The 17,354-nt window shown below is 41.5% G+C and overlaps 1 pseudogene; it reads left to right on the top strand.

Moving 5' to 3' along the window:
• The first annotated feature begins 10,312 nt into the window (after positions 1-10,312).
• Positions 10,313-11,836, top strand: LOC119040580 (ubiquitin-conjugating enzyme E2 J1-like; annotated as a pseudogene).
• The last annotated feature ends 5,518 nt before the right edge of the window (positions 11,837-17,354 follow it).

The following is a 17,354-nucleotide window of genomic DNA, read 5'->3' as shown; positions in this document are numbered from 1 at the left end:
CAGATAGAAAGTGGAAAAAAAAAGATCCACCACTGCTATGTGGAAGAGCCCATGAGAACTGGATAAAAAGCAGAAGATTCTACCTGATGCCCCTGTGAAGGCTTAAAGTCCTGCTTGAGGCTGGCAGGGATTCAGGATGGGCAAGAGGATGCCACCTCCTGTAAGCACAGAGGTGGAGGAGAAAGATAACCCCATGAATGTGACTCTAGAGATGGGGTGCAACATTCCCAAGATTGGGAAGGCAGGGCAAGGGGGAAATCTGCAGACAGATAATTTGGAATAGTTTACAGTTTCATTTTCTGTGTTTAAATTTAAATCCATATAGAATTTCTTCTATGTTTCTGCTCAAATGTCATTTTACGGGACATCCTCTGAGCACCTTACAGAAACCCCTTAACACTGCCACCACCACCCCCAGCACTCACAGGCCCTGTTCACCTAAGGGACTGCCTTAGTTTACCTGTCTCCTTCCCTCTCCTCTAGAAGTTAAGTTCCACAGGGAGTTTTATCTATTTTGTCTGTTATTGTTTCCCTGCTGCCTAGAGCAAAGTGGCACTGGAGACATATGGCAGGTAACTGAAAATATCTGTTATGTGAAGAATATGACTCTAAGGTCCCATGGGTCATCAGAAGTTGCTGCCCAATAATAATTGTGTTCATATATCTGGAGTTCAGGGAAAAATCTGAGTTGGAGGTAAAGACTGAGAGTCATCAGCTATTGATGGGAACTGAAGCTAGGAGGCTGGGTGTGATCACTTGGAGAGAGCTGTGCATCTCAGGGAAAGATGATCTGCCCGTTTGGTTGAGGTGATGAGGAAAACTCCACGAGGAAAAGTGGTGTCATCTCCAGCACACCTGGTCAAAGAGTACAGGCAGTTCACCAAGAATGCCGTCAAAGACAGGCACCTCTTCCTGTTTTCCTTGGACAAAGCAAGCAACTTCTTGGAAAGTTTTATGAGGCAAAACAGCCAACAACAGCATTTATCATTTATGGGAAAACACTTTAATAATTCACTGCTTCAATTAACATTTCCTGTTAATCAGGATTTCATGTCTGAAAGCATTATACCCAAGCTCAGCAGGTCAGTTCAGAATCAACTCCATCTGTCAGTCATGGAACCCAATGGGCTGCACACATGGAGGCAAATGCCAACCTTCGAAGGCAGAGTGCTCCTGGGAGCCAAGCACCCCATGCAGTTAAAAAAAGTAAACTTATGCCTCCAAGGGGGGCCTAGACTTTCCAAAGGAAAAGCAGAATGTTTTCCCTACATGAGAGGAAGCAATTTCTAATTAGTTTACGTCTCTCCCACATACTCCATACAAGATGATTTCTCTCCATTCTTTCCTCAAGCTAAAAAGACAACCCATAATGAAGCAGATAAAGGAAATATTGTTCCTATATTTAATCACTTATAACAGTTATCATCTGTTGGTAACTGTTGCTCCCAAAAGGTAATCCTTCTCCCTGCACAGGAGAGGTGAAAGGATGGTTTTACCACTTGTTACTATTATTCCTTTTGTACTAGGATGTACATGGGACCTTAGAGTCATATTCAAAAATTTTTAACTTCAATAATCACACTTTACTGGGATGAAACCATATTAACAGATCACTAGATATCATCAAATGATCAGAGATTCTGCTCTTTGACTTAAATAGCAGTTACTTAATCTCTCTGGTCTCAATTTCTCCACCTACAAAGTGGAAATAATTTCAGAAGGTTGTTGTATCAAATGAATCACTAAAAAAGCACTCTGCACATTACTTGTCCCCTAGGAGAAGCTAAAACACTTTGTGTGTAACAGGTGAGATGCACTTCATACCCTCAGGGAAAAAAGGTGAGTACATCTACTCTATTCAATTATTCATTCAGACCTTTTGTCCATTTGACAAGTACTTATTGAGTGACTACTACATACTAAGCATTGTTCCAGGAGCTGAGGATCCAGTCAAAATCACTGCTCCCAGGGCCCCTGCAGTATACTCCTGGAAGAAATACTAAATGAATGAATTCACAGCTAGCCATTCGTTCAATTATCCATCAATCACCACTCTTCCCCTCCCCACCTTGAACATAGACCATAAACTGGTAGACAGCTTGGTTAGAGAGGTGATTGACAAGATAGGCAGGCAGATGAAAATTACTAAGAAAATATTAGGTGGCGGTAACTGCTGACTTGAAAATGTCAGAGTGATGGGAATGGGGGCTATTTTAACTTGGGTGTCCAAGAAAGGCCTCTCTGATGCTGAGACACAGAAGCTAAGGAGTCAGGAGCAGTGTGATGCAGGCTGATGCCCAGGTGCAGAGGTGGAAATGAACTTTCCTGTTTCAGAAACAGAGTCATGTGGGTGGAGGGCAGTGTGAAGGAGAAGAACGAGCAGGGCCTGGAGAGAGAAAGGGCCAGGCCTTGTAGCCCAGGGGAGGGAGATCTGATAAGCCACTGGGTGTTTTAGCAGGGAGAGTGGCAAGACTGATCCATATTTTTTAAATTTAACTGTGCAGATAGTGAATTCCATAGGAAGGAAGCTGAAACAGGAGTTAGGAGGCTAGAAAACTGGGAACATGATGCCAGAGGCCCAAACTAGCATTCTTTATTTCAAACTAGAAACAGAAAATTTAAAAATTAGATGGATTCATTTAGATTTTAGAGGTAGATTCATTAGGGATTTATGATAGAATGATAATAGAGAAATGAAAAACAAATTTCTGGCTTGAACAACTTTAAGAAACCCAGTCTCTACCTCTTGAAGTCGCCATGGTGCCCAAATGTGCAAGAATACCAGAGACTTGCTCAGTTTGCAGATTCCTCCCGCTTCTCAAAACATATCAAGACGACAAACTGAAAAGCAAACCTCCATTGTTCCCACAGTTGTCTCATAATATTCAAGCACTAGCTTCATCAAATCAGAGGGGTGCTTGTTTACAGCAGCAGCCATAATCTCTATATAAAGCTTCTTCACTGCCACAGCAGGGCCACACCCTTGGATTCTAAGCTTATAACTTGACCAGTTTAAAAGCACATGCTTAGCCTTTCCCCTCAAAGTTATGCACTCTGCTTGGGCGGCTGTGCCTGCTGCATTTGCCAACCTCAAGCACAGACGAAGGCAAAGCCCCCAGCTCCACTCAGGGCCTCATGTGCTGCACTCTGGGCCTCAGCCCAATCCCATGCATGGACAGCTCCTGTTTGGAGACCTTTCTGTCATTCCCAGCCCTGGGCTTCATGTTTGCCACACAGATGGGCCACAGGAGGTTTTCCTATCATTAAATCGGCTTATACAATTCATTTCATGTCCTTCCCTGAGCTCGGCACACCATGAGGATAGGATCATAGCTTTTGCTTAACTATATAAAGGGGGGAAATGCCCTTTTAAACCTAGTCCCAGAGTATGGTAGGCCTACTGGTCATACACTTCAATAACTAACCATCTAAATGTTTTGTTCCCAATGAGGAAAATCTTCCCAATTCTATCTCCATCAATAGAAATAAAATACTGCTCTAAAGCCAACTTTTTACTTCAAAAGTTATGCCTTTAGTTTGGCAGGGTGGCTCGGTTGGAGTATTGTCCCATACACCAAGGCACTGTGAGTTCAATTCCCAGTCAGGGCACATGCCTAGGTTGCAGGTTTGATCTCTGGTCAGAGTGCGTACAGGAGGCAGCCTATCAATGCATCTCTCACATCGATGTTCCCTCTTCTCTCTCTCCCCCCTTCTTCTCCCACCCCCCAAAATCAACAGGCATATGTTCAGGTGAGAATTTTAAAAAGATGTTAACACTTTCATATAGGGAAAACTGAACTACTATTTCTCCCCTAAAAATGTATAAAACTTATTTTTAGAAAATATTTAGTGGATGAGCCAAAGCAAATGTGGAGGCTGACAAATCCTCCAGGAACATAATTTATCTTGGTGACAGGTAGGGAGTATGCCATTTTTGAGGTGAAATGAACTGACTCTCAAATTAATTGGAATAGGCAGTATCCATCCTGAATAGCAAGGACCGGGCCTTTTAGAGCTAGTGTGGTTCCTTCTGCAAAGCCGGCCAGGCTCGGCAACTGCCAAATGCTCTGTAATATAATAATGGTGAGGTTTATTGTTCCAAAATGGGCAAAGCCCAGAGTCGTGCTGATAACAAATTGTTTCTCTGCTGGCAAATATTAAACTATGTTGTCTTTAACAAAAATAATACTCACCTTGATGAGCTGTGTTTACATGTTGTTAGTTTTTTTTTAAATCTAGCTCTTTTCAGAATCTCTTTCAGAAATTGAAATGAAGCCTCACCCCACCTCACCACTCCCAACCTAACAGTGAATTGAGCAGAAGGAAACTGCAATGAGCACACAGAAGAAACTGGAGACACTATTGGAGTGTGCAAAAATGCAAGAGATGAAACCCTGAATCCTAAAGTGTGGAGTTTCCCGAGTGAAGAGGGAGGGCACAGGGATGGTACTGGTGACTTAATGAGAGAGTTGAGTCAGAGAAAGTAGAGTCAGGTGGAGGGAATGTGTACTGGGGCACATCTGTGCACAAACTAGACTTGAGTTCTGAGCTTGTTCCCCCCACATCATGCTCCTATAAAGAGATGACCTCATCCTTCCCATCTATTATTAATCTTCTGCCTGTTTTCCTGATGGAGAACAGTGAAGCTCTGGGCAGAGTGGCCAGAGGAAGGCTTTGTTGTCTCTGGTCCCATCACAAGGCTCTGGCTGATAGATTTTTGAAGGGTTTTCAACACACATGGATTATAAAATAACAGCTGGTCTTCAGCAGTGCCTAGCTCCACAGAAATCATACCCATCAAATATGGGAAACTCAATTGCCTCTCACAGATGAGCAGAGCTGGAAAGAACGAGGCCTGCCATACTCAGATTACAGTATGAAGAGGGTCCCCACTCCCCTGTGACCACATGGTAGACTGGCAAGGCTCTTTTTCCTGCTTTACAGAACACATGTGCTTTAGTAATATCAGTTTGTTAGTTAATTTATGCACACCAGATTCAAATTTCCCTTTTATTTGTGATACCAGTGTAGACATTATAAATCCAATGGAAGAAGTTTCAAAAGAAGGTACTAGCACACAAATATATAAGTTTTCTGTGTATAAAAAACTAATCCAAAACTGAAAGGCAAACGATAAACTGGGGAAAATATTTGCAATATCGTAACAGATCAAGTGTTAATACATTTAGAATAAAAATTCAAATGACAACAATGAATAACTTTCCACCTATCACACTAGCAAAGATTTTTGAATACGAATGCTCAATGCTGGCAAGGGTACAATGGTTTTTGGATAGCGATTTGGTAATAGGTTTTTTAAGAGCTTTAAGTATGTTCATATCCTCTTATCCATGAATTCTAATTTGGAATAGAGCTAAGGAAACAATATAAAATGGAATAAAAATTTAAGCACACAGTGGTCCTCTGAAGCATAATTTATAAGAACAAGACAAATATCCAACATTTGCAGAATGATTAGGGAAATTGTGGTGAGTCCATATACTCAGACATGATGCTACTATTAAAATGATGCATATGAAATTTTTTTAATGAAAACTGGTTTTTTATTGTTGCTCAAGTACAGTTGTCTCCATCTCCGCCTCCCCCAAACTCTCCCATGCCCTACCCACTGCCGCCTCCCACCCTCAATCCTACCCCCCTTTGGCTTTGTCCATGATGACCCTTTCCCTTCTTTCCTCCATTATCCCCTCCCTCCACCCCTCTGGACACTATCAGTTTGTTCTTTATTTCAATGTCTCTGGTTATATTTTGGTCACTTGTTTGTATTGTTGATTAGGTTCCACTTACAGGTGAGATTATGGTATTTGTCTTTCACCACCTGGCCATTTTGAAAACTGTTTACATGTTGCTTTAAAATGATAGGATGATCCCCAGCTGGTGTAGCTCAGTGGATTGAACACGGACCTGCAAACTAAAGGATCACAGATAAATTCCCAGTCAGGGCACATACCTGGGATGCAGGCCAATTCCCAGTAGGGGATGCATGAGAAGCAACCATACATTGATACTTCTCTCCCTCTCTCCTTCCCTTCCTCTCTAAAGATAAATAAATAAAATCTTTAAAATAAAATGGTAGGATTATTTTTCTTCTTCTTTATAATGTTATGCTATTTATAATATTATGCATAATATTATGCTATTTCCATACTCTGCAATGAAAATATATTTTTATAATTAGAAAAGAATTAGCGACCTGGAGACTTCCGCCAAGATGGAGGCATAGGTGGAGACGCCGTGCTTCCTCACACAACCAAGTTTAGAGACAACTAAATATTAGCAACAGAAAACACAGCCAGAACACAGCAAATTGAACTTTTCGGAAGTCGGATAACAACAAATTCTTCAGCCTGACCAGTAAAAGGGGTGAAACCAGCAGCTGGCAGAGTGGGGTAGCACAGGAAAACTCGGTCAGATGGACTCAGGCGCACCAATCCAGGTGCAGGGTTGGACCTGGTGGACAACTCACCAAGCAATCGCGGGAAAACAGCGAGGGAGCAGGGCTGTGGGTTGACTGTGGTCGTGCATTCGTGTGTGGATAAACAAGTGAGGGAGTGGGCGATTGGACCAGAGCCAGCAGACCCAGCAGCAAGCTGCGGCGGAGGGTGCAGCCATTTCCCTGCTCCGACCCCGCCTCCACATACAGCGTCATAATCCAGCGACCTAAGTGGCCCTACCCTGCTGAACCACCTAAGGTTCCGCTCTTCACCCAGCTGCGAGAAACAGCAGAGGGGGCCGCCATTTCCCCGCTCTGACCCCACTTCCACATACAGCATCACAACCCAGCGATCTGGGAGTCCAAGGCTCCGCTCCTCATACTTACCAGGCGCAAACAGACCAAAAATGGCTCAAGAAGATCTCAAAGCCCCAGAGCCTATAAATCTAAGCGATGAAGTGATAGCAAAACTCTCAGACGCACAGTTTAAAACACTGCTCATCAGGATCCTCACAGAACTGGTTGATTATAGCCACAAATTAGACAAACATATGAAGGCGAAACTAATTGAAATGAATGGAATTGCACAGGACACCAATAGCAATGAAAAGGAAACTGGGACTCAAATCAATGGAGTGGACCAGAAGAAAGCAAATAATGGCCAAACAGAAAAGAGTGAAGAAGCAAGAATTCAAAAAAATGAGGAGAGGCTTAGGAACCTCCAGGACATCTTTAAACGCTCCAACATCCGAATTATAGGGGTACCAGAAGGGGGAAAGAAACAGCCACCAGTGGAAAACTTACTTGAACAAATAATAAAGGAGAATTTCCCCAATCTGGCAAAGGCAATAGACTTCCAGGAAATCCAGGAAGCTCAGACTGTCCCAAAGAAGTTGGACCCAAGAAGAAACACACCAAGGCACATCATACTTATATTAGCCAAGATTAAAATGAAGGAGAGAATCCTAGAAGCAGCAAGAGATAAGGGGACAGTCACCTACAAAGGAGTCCCCATCAGACTGTCAGCGGATTTCTCAAAAGAGACCTTACAGGCAAGAAGGGGCTGGAAAGAAGTATTCCAAGTCATGAAATCCAAAGACCTACAACCAAGATTGCTCTGTCCAGCAAAACTTTCATTTAGAATGGAAGGACATATAAGTGCTTCTCAGATAAGATCAAATTCAAGGAGTTCATCATCACCAAGCCCTTATTATATGAAATGTTAAAGGGACTTACCTAAGAAAAAGAAGTTAAAAAAAGACGAACAGTGAAAGGACAGCAAACTCACAGTTACTAACAACCACACCTAAAACAAAAGCAAACTAAAAGGACAGCTAGATCAGGAGTGGAAACATAGAAATGAAGATCTCAAGGAAGGTTAGCAACGGGAGTGGGAGGAGGAGAAGGGGGGAGAAGGTACAGAAAATAAGTAGCACAGACAGTAGGTAGAAAATAGATGGGGGGCAAGAATAGTAGGGGACATATAGAATCTAAAGAACTTGAGACACATGGACATAAACAAAAGGGGGGAATGGTGGGGGAGGGGTGTGCAGGAGGGAGGGGAATGAAGGGGGAAAATAGAACAACTGTAATGGCATAATCAATAAAATATATTTTAAAAAATAAAAAAAGAAAAGAATTAGCAAAAATATAACACATATTCACATTAAAAGGAACCAAGACCCTTTAGAGAAATGGCTGAATTTCAAGTCTGGGATACACATTTATAAGGTGACCCTGCAGCATTTTGTTGGTACCCCAAAGCAAGGAAGCTTTCAAAGACTGTTGGAATGAGTCAGGTCAAAAGACACATGAAGCCAACTTGAAGAGGCTCCTATAGGCCAAACATGACATAACTTGAGCTCCCAAAAGAAACAAAAAACTAAGTAACTAAAACACATTAAATACAGTATGTTTAAAACAAGACCTGAGTTCATAGTGTTATGAAAATAAAAATCACTGGTCACCATTGGAGGCTTCTAGAAAACTGAACTATTATTCAGAGAACTGAGTTACAAAAAGAAATCAAGAAGGCTCCTGGTCAGGATGATGTGGAGGTAAATGTGGTCTTTTCCCATGACCACATCAAAATTACAACTAAAGTGCAGAATGACCATCACTGAGAACAGCCTGAAACCTAGCTGAACAAAAGTCCTACAACTAAGGATATAAAGAAGGAGCCACACTGAGACTGGTAGGAGGAGTAGAGACATAAAAGGGGTTAGTTCTACACTCTTGTGTATTGAATAAAAATCGGGAGGGATATATATCAGAGACTGAGGTCCACCTGTGGAGCAAGAGGTACAAACCCCATACAGGCCTCCTGGCCCAGGGTGCCAGTGCCAGGAACAGAAGCTTCATGGCTTTTAGCTGTAAAAGCCAGCAGGGCTTGTGGCTGAGTGAGACAGAGGGCTTCTGAAGTCCCAAGCAGTCCTCTTAAAGGGACCACACAGGGGCTTACTCAGACTCAGTCACCTTGAGCTCCAGCACTAGGATAGCAGCTTGAAAAGCACCAGTGACATAATGGGAGAAAGTAAATTGTCTGGCATCAGGGTGAGACAGAAGTGCTGGCAAAGCCCAATGTTCCTTTTCTGAGCCCTCTCTACACAGAGCCAGCAGGTGGGTACCATATCTAAGCCTCCATCAACCTAACACATTGCCCTGTCTTAGTGATTCCCTGAGGCCAAGCCCACTCCACCCCACCCAACATTCAGGCCTTCCCAAGCTGTTTCCAGTGGCTTTTTCATACAGTGCTTTTTGGCTCATGCTTCCAATTTCCTTAAAATCTCTCAAACAAGAAGCATCTGGTCTTGGCATGCCTTGTACATCATGCTAGGTGGACCCAGGCCCAGCACTAGTGGCAGCTGGCCTTGGTTCACAGATTGGCCTCTCTTGGGCACCTTCAAACCCAGCAGCCATCTGCAGATTGTTTTGTAGCTCATACTGGGTGGCCCTGGACAGAACACAGGCAGTGGCTGACCTTGGCTAGCCTGCACCTTCCAGGAGGCCCCAGAGCCAGTGAACCCAGTGGACAGCTTCAGGCCATGTTGAAGCACAACCCAACCGCCTGCACAAATGATACACTCAAGAAGTAAACTCAGCAAGCACCTGTGCCCCACTGAATTAAGTCCTGCTCTTTGGGGTCAGCACCGACACAGCTGATCCTCCACAGTGTTAATAGCCAGTCCTTGCAGTAGATCAGCCTGGGGGTAAGCACTCCCATGGATGTGCCAATAGCAATCAAGGGTCAACGTAGAACAGGACAGTGCGCACAGCCCATATTGGGGGTGGGGAACACCAGAGTGCCCAGCTCAGGTGAGTAAGAAAGCTGTACCACTGGACCTTACAGAAAATCTACTATGTAAGGCCACCCTACCAAGCACAAGGGACATAGCAGCTCTACTTAATACATAGAAACAAACAGGGATGCTGCCAAAATGAGGAGACCAACAAACATGCCCCAAATGAAAAAAAAAAAAAAACAACAAAAAACCCCCGAAATTCTAGAAAAAGAATGAAACAAAATGGAGACAAGTAATCTAAGGTGCAGAATTCAAAACACTGGTTATAAAGATGCTTCATGAACTTAGGGGAAGTACAGATGAACTTAGTGAGAATGTCAACAAAAATATAGGGAACATATAAATGGAGACAAAAAGCATAGAAAGAATCAGTCAGAAATGAAGAATATATTAACTGAAATAAAGAATACATTACAGGGAATCAGACCCCGCCCAGAGTTTGGTCCATGGCTGGGCCGTGTCTGCAGAAGCTCCCTGGGCCTGGCCCAGTTGGCCTGAGCTGCACTGAGACCTGGGCACCAGTGGCACAGAGAGGAGGCCAAAGCCAGGCCAGCGACCAGCCATGGAGACCCGCTCCAACCTGAAGAGTCCGGATGTTAAACATTTAATAAAAAAAGCAGCAGAACCGAAAGATCCAACAGATCATTATCATGCACAGCCTTTAGAGGATAACCTTTTTGAATGGCATGTCACAGTTAGAGGGCCTCCTGTAGGGAACCATTCTGCATGGTGCGGGGAATGTAGCCCAGCCCCTGATTTGGAAACCCAGGAGAGAGCGAGGTGGGCATACAGGACACATGTCCATGGATAGGTTTTCCAGTGGGGAATCAGGCCTGCATTGTACCTAGGCTGCTTTGAGACTTGCTTTTTGCTTAAAGTCCCTCACCCTGAATTGAGGCAGCAAATGTTTACTGCGTATCTTTAAAGTAACTTCCTAAGATGGAGTGTAACCAGTTCAACCACCTTTCCTTTTGCATTTGTGAATATCCTTCTTCTTTGATGTAATTAACAACATTCTGTTTTCTGTAAAAGATAACCACCTAAAGCAAACCTGTGCAGAGTAAATGAGGACCATTCTCATGTAATGAGCCCAGAAAAGCCATAAAAGCCTGTCTAGGCAGGAGTCCGGGCCCCGCCCCCCACCAAGAGTGGCTGTGCTATCCCTTTTTCTCCACAGGACTTGTGCAGTCATGTGAATTTGTTCATCACAGCCGCAACACACGGACCCTGTGGGCCAGAGGTCGTATCAGCCTCCAGATTCTGATTTTGATGGAGGAGTTTATCATGGATGAATAGTACTTCCACCAGAGTATCCATGAAACCACCAAGCATTATTCTTCTAACAGCTAATGGATGATTTGAAGTAGGCAAGAAAGTATGTTTGAGCATCTCAGGACACCATCCTGAAACTTGGCAGCATTCATGGAGTATAAGAACATTATTAGCCATCATTGGGTTTATGCCACCAAAAGGAGAGGGAGCCACAGGTTCTCTAGATTACACACCCGAGGAAAGGAGAGCACTTGCCAAAAAAATCGCAAGATTTCTGTTGTGAGGGATGTGGCTGCACCATGAGGATGTCCTGTTGCCTTAAAATCTGGAAGTGATTCAAGCAAGGCTGACCAAGAAGCCAAGAAATTGGCTAGACAAATCAGTTTGAAGGCAGAACCAATTCCTCTGCAAAGACTATTGCTGAGTCAGACTTAAACCACCCTTTTTTGCCAAACAATTTACAAGACAATGTCCCTACGATGTTCCAGGGTGCTGCAGCCAGTACATCATATGCAGTCCAGAACCTCTCAGGAGCATCTCTCCAACAACCTGTCCAACCTATAGTTAAAAATACCTCCAGGAGTCCTCGACACCGCAGGGCCCAGCAGCAGAGTCAAAGAAGGCAGTCTACTTCACCAGACATTATAATCCAGGGCCACAACCTAGAAGCAACCACACTGATGGTGGCAGATATGCTGTATTGATTGTCATCTTGACTTTGGCATTGGCAGCTCTTATATTCTGATGAATATATCTGGCCAATGAGTACATATTTAACTTTGAGTTAAAATACTGGTTTATGTCTTAAGAGCTGTGACTCAACTGCTTCATTAAACATTCTGCATTGGGTATAATCTAAGAATTGTTTATAAAAATTACTTTGTATGTACCCTTTGTTCCTTTTTTGATCCTTATAAGTTCAATATAAATATAGCTAGGTGTTCAGACTATGCCCTGCTTAGTTTAAAGAACTGGAACTCAAGTTCTTTGTCTCACTATATGACCTGCTTTACAGGAAAATAATGTTATTTTTCTTATCTCAGCTTCTTTTTATGTAAATTTATGATAGTTTTCTTTGTAGCCCTTTTAAATTTTTGGATAAAAGACAGTGTGTTAAGTTCCAATGAGTATTAGTAGTTACTCAGTATCATGTACTGAGTACTCTTTCTACTTACATAGAATGATACAGGGATAGAAGTTTAAAAGGCCAAGTAAAACTCCTCTAACATCTTACTTAAAATGTCATTCACATTGGGATTACTCGTTCTGTGACATACTTTATGTCCTGAACATTTTTCAGTGAAAGTTACTATTTCACTCAAACATTTATGAGGAAATGAAATTACATCTTAGTTATTGGATGTTACTTGAAGAGGGAATAATGTTCTGTAACCACTGTGATATACTATTATCCCATTCTCTCCAATGAGCACTTAAGATTTAAAAGGAAAACAATCCTCCATAAACCTATGTTTTAAAGAAGGAAGGAAGGAAGGGTCCAAGCCAGGATATCAATTTTACTCCAGAAGTTAAGGGGGAGTATCTTAAGATTTGAATGTTTGCTTTGAATTATGTTTTCTGAGATGTATATATGCCTAGCCTTGTAATCACTATACATTTCATTACTCTGAAATATGCATAATGTTGAACTATTTCAGGTACCATATTAATAGAGAAGCTCAGAGCCCAAGCAACCATGACAGAAATTAGAAAAAGCTTTACTTGGAATTGTCCACCTAATCAAAGCTCAAGAAATAATTTTCAGCGCAAAATCAGTATATAACATGGTGCTAGCTAGCTCCACAGACTCTATTAGATAATTTTACCATCATAATGCCAAGTGAGAACATACAATTACAGAAAGACATTGCCTTCAGCATGTTCAGTGGCAACACTGAAGGTACTCTTGAGAGCACTGTTAGTGAAGACTTAATTTTTATATAAGTACAGGCAGTCCTCAGCTTTGAAATAGGTTATGCTCAAAAGGTATATTTGTAAGTTAATTTTTTTACAACTCAATGTCGTAAATGGTGTTTAGGTTCTAGGTCAGTCCACAAAAGTTAGTCCATAATATATCTTGAATAATTTGGGAATGGTATCCATAAAGTCCCTATGTGGTTTTAACTAACTGAAATTATGGGCAAGATAGAAACAATGTGTTAAGTGACTTAAGGGCACATGCAGTGTGCACTCCTGCCGGGGACTCTGGTTCTGGCAGCTGCCAGATGCCATTTCTGTGTCCCTTCCGGAGCCACTTTTCCTTTGCATCTAAAAGAGCATACTGTATACTATGGTATAATACATGGTTGCCTCAGACTTTAATAAATGAGCATTTTAAAAGCGTTTACAGTTTGTTTTTGTTATATCTACATCTGTAGTTGGTGAAGTCTAAAAAACCCAAGGACTTTATGAAGATAGAATATCAGGAAAATGCAAGGTTACCATTTTATAATTTCATTGTCTTGAGAAAGCACATTCTGAAGTCTTGATTTAGAACACAAGACATTACAAATATTGGTTCTGTCATCAATGGTCTCCTAACCAGAGGCCACTGACCCTGGAAGGCCAGGTAATGTTATCTTGGAAAAAGAAATCCCCGTGCTCTCAGCCCAGGTGGAGATGAACCTTGCGCTAGAGATAGTCTTCATTTCCTCTCAGTCACACCTGAGCCAGCCTCTGGATCTGTGAGATCTTGTTGCATGTTTCCATGGGATGTACTTATGCTTTCAAATTGATTAAACCAAGATGTTGCATTGTGCAGATCCTTTTCTGTCTTATTAGTCTCTCTCCCCTCACCTGTCAACAGGCCATCTTCTTTGTGTTGGGATTTATTTTTTAGTATCTGATACACATATCTGAAAGTGGCATCTTTAATATTCTTTCCCTTTCAGCTCAAATACATTGTTTAAAAATCCTTAAATTGTCAGCCTGTCCCCCATTGTGGAGTTCCTGAATAAAACGGATCTTTGTGGCCACTCTTACTCAAACCCCACCTGATGGGCCCCTTCATAAAACTATTATTATTTTTTATTATTTTGTTGTTGTTCAAGTACAGTTGTTGCATTTACCCACCACCACTCCCCCCACCACCCCAGCCATCCCCACCTCCCTCCCCTGCTTCCCCCCCACCTTGGTTTTGTCCATGTGTCCCTTATAGTTGTTCCTGAAAACCCTTCCCCTCCCATTATCTCCTCCCACCTCCCCTGTGGTTATTGTCAGGTTGTTCTTAATTTCAATATCTCTGGTTCTATTTTGACTGCTTGTTTGTTTTGTTGATTAGGTTCCACTTATAGGTGAGATCATTTGTCTTTCACCACCTGACTAATGCTTAGCATAATGCTCTCCAGTTCCATCCATGCTGTTGCAAAGCTTCTTCTTTCTCTCTGCTGCATAGAATTCCATTGTGTAAATGTACCATAGTTTTTGGATCCATTCATTTACTGATGGGCACTTAGGTTGCTTCCAGAAACAATTTACAATTGGCTATTATAAACTATGCTGCTATGAGCATTGGGGTGCATAGGTTTTTATGGATTGGTGTTTCAAGGTTATTAGGATATAATCCCAGCAGTGGAATTGCTGGGTCAAAAGGCAGGTCCATTTTTAGTTTTCTGAGTAAATTCCCAACTGTTTTCCATAGTGGCTGCACCAGTCTGCATTCCCACCAACAGTGCACTAGGGTTCCCTTTTCTCCACATCCTCTCCAACACTTCTTGTTTGTTGATTTGGTAATGGTGGCCATTCCCACTGGTGTGAAGTGAAAAGAGAACCAACAGTATGGGAAAACATATTTGCCAATGATACCTTGGACAAGAATGTGATCTCCAAAATATATAAAGAATTCACATGACACCACTCCAGGAAGACAAAGGCAAAACTAAACAAAACTATTATTTTTTAAGCCCCCTTTTAACCTATTATTTACAGCATAAGGTCAAAACTGGATGTATGATTTAGCAGGTAAAGGCTTGGGACTCATTCTTTCCCCAGACCTCAGCTTAAGGTAGCTCAGTGACTTTTTATTTGGCCAACGTAGTACACACCTATAGACCAAGGTAGTTAAAATAGCATGCATGAAAAGATACATAATGTCTGTTTCACATGTTAAGTGTTTAAGCAAATGAAACCTTTCCAATTTTATGTGTTGTGGGACTTTTATGTAGCACTTTATATTGTTCAGGCTACTTATTGTTTTTATTCTACTGAAATAAATGAACTTCATAAAAAAAAGAATATATTATAAGGAATCAATAGCAGAGTAAATGAAGCAGAGGATCAGATCAGAGATTTGGAAGGTAAGGAAGCAGAAAACACTCAGTCAGAACAGCAAAAGGAAGAAAATCCCCCCCAAGAGGATAGAATATGAACCTCTGGGACAACTTCCATGTACCAACATTCACATGATAGGTGTACCGGAAGGAGAAGAGAAAGAACAAGGAATTCAAAACCTATGTGAAAAAATAAAACTTCCCTAACCTGGGGAAGGAAATAAACATTCAAGTCCAAAAAGCACAGAAAGTCTCAAACAAAAGGAACCTAAAGAGATCCACACCAGGACACATAATAATTAAAATGCCAATGGTTAAAGACCAAGAGAGAAAATTAAAAGCAACAAGAGAAAAGCAGTCAGTAACCTGAAAAGGAGCTTCCATAAGATTGTCAGCTGATTTCTCAACAGAAACTTGTAGGCCAAATGAACTGGCAAGAAATATTCGAAGTGATGAAAACCAAAAGCTTACGACCAAGATAACTCTGCCCAGTAAAGCTATCATTTACAATCAAAGGGCAGATGAAGAGCTTCCCAGTCAAGGAAAAGCTAAAGGAGTTCATCGCCACCAAACCAGTATTACACAAAATGTTAAAGGGTCTTCTTCAAGAAGAAGAAAGACTAAAACTATGAATCATAAAATGGAAATAAATACATATCTATCAACAATTGAATCTAATAACTAAATGAAAAAGCAGAACAGAAACTGACTCACAGATACCGAGAACACTTTGATAATTGCCAGATGGGAAGAAGATTGGGTGGGGAATGGGCATGGGTGGAAAAGGTGAAGGAATTAAGAAGTATAGATTGGTAGTTACAGAATAGTCAAGGGAATGCAACGTACAGCATGGGGAATATATAGCCAATGCTGTAATATGTATGGTGTCAGATGGGTGTGAGATTTACTGAGATTATCATCACTTAAGTTATATAATGTCTAATCACTGTGTTACACACCTGAAACAAATATAATGCTGTATGTCAACTGTAACTAAAAGTAAAAAATAGTTAAAAAAAGAAAAGTCATGAAACATATGTTCTTTCTTTCTATATACACTATGCCTTAAAAGGCAATGCTTTTCAAAAGTGTGTTCCAAGGACCATGCAACATTACCTGAGAACTTGTTCAAAATGTAAAATCCCAAGCCCCACTTAAGACTGAATCAAAATTCTAGGGGTGGGCCTGAATAAAAGGGTTAAGAGTAGATTCTGTGAACATTACATCAAGTTCTAACACTTAAAAAAAACCTCTGACACATTTCTTTTTGGTTCTGTTATTTCTGCACCAACTACCAGTTATGGCCTTTCCTTATCAGAGAGATAAAAAATCCCAGATATCTTGTCTCAGTTTAAGGGAAAGAGGCTAAGTGGGCATTTCAGCTTACTTTCTACAAGGACATCCAGTCAGTCTGGCCTGGGTGAGAACTTTCCCAGTGCCCCTGCATGGTCCGACTGGGGAGCCCACCGGAGTGTGGGGCCAAAGTCCTGGCCAGGATATTAATGCTCCTCTCTTAGCCATTGTCTCAGTGCATCTAACTTCCCATAAATTGTATCAACTCTATCCAATTTCCCAGGTCAGTCCTTTCAAGCCAGTAAGTAAATAATTTCTATCCCTTTTATACTGTTGCAGAGCTTAGAGAAAGGTTATGAAACTGATGTAACACTGATAACAAAACTGGACAAAAACAGCACTAAATAGGACACTGCCAACCAGTGCCGTGTATGAATAAAGATTAAAAAACCCTGTATTGGGAAAAATGAGTAAAATCCAATTAAAGTGTAGAGTTTAATCAACAGTAATTTACCCAAGTGAGTTCCTCAATTGTGACAAATATAACATAGTATGGTAAGATATTGATCAGAGGGGAAGCTGGGGAAGGAGGATATGAAAACTTCCTGTAGAATCTTTGCAATTTTTCTGTGAAAATAATATTATAAAATCAAATGTTTATTAAAAAATTTTTAAACCTATTTCAAAATTAATCATGCCATGCTTGCTTGGGGAGGGCTCAAGTTCACACTCAGATACATGAACAAATGAACCACACTAAAAGGA

The sequence above is a fragment of the Artibeus jamaicensis genome, unplaced genomic scaffold (genome assembly GCF_021234435.1).
Source record: "Artibeus jamaicensis isolate MK-2021 breed Jamaican fruit bat unplaced genomic scaffold, CSHL_Jam_final contig_759, whole genome shotgun sequence".
Lineage (NCBI taxonomy): Eukaryota > Metazoa > Chordata > Mammalia > Chiroptera > Phyllostomidae > Artibeus > Artibeus jamaicensis.
This window is presented reverse-complemented; position numbering and strand designations above follow the sequence as displayed.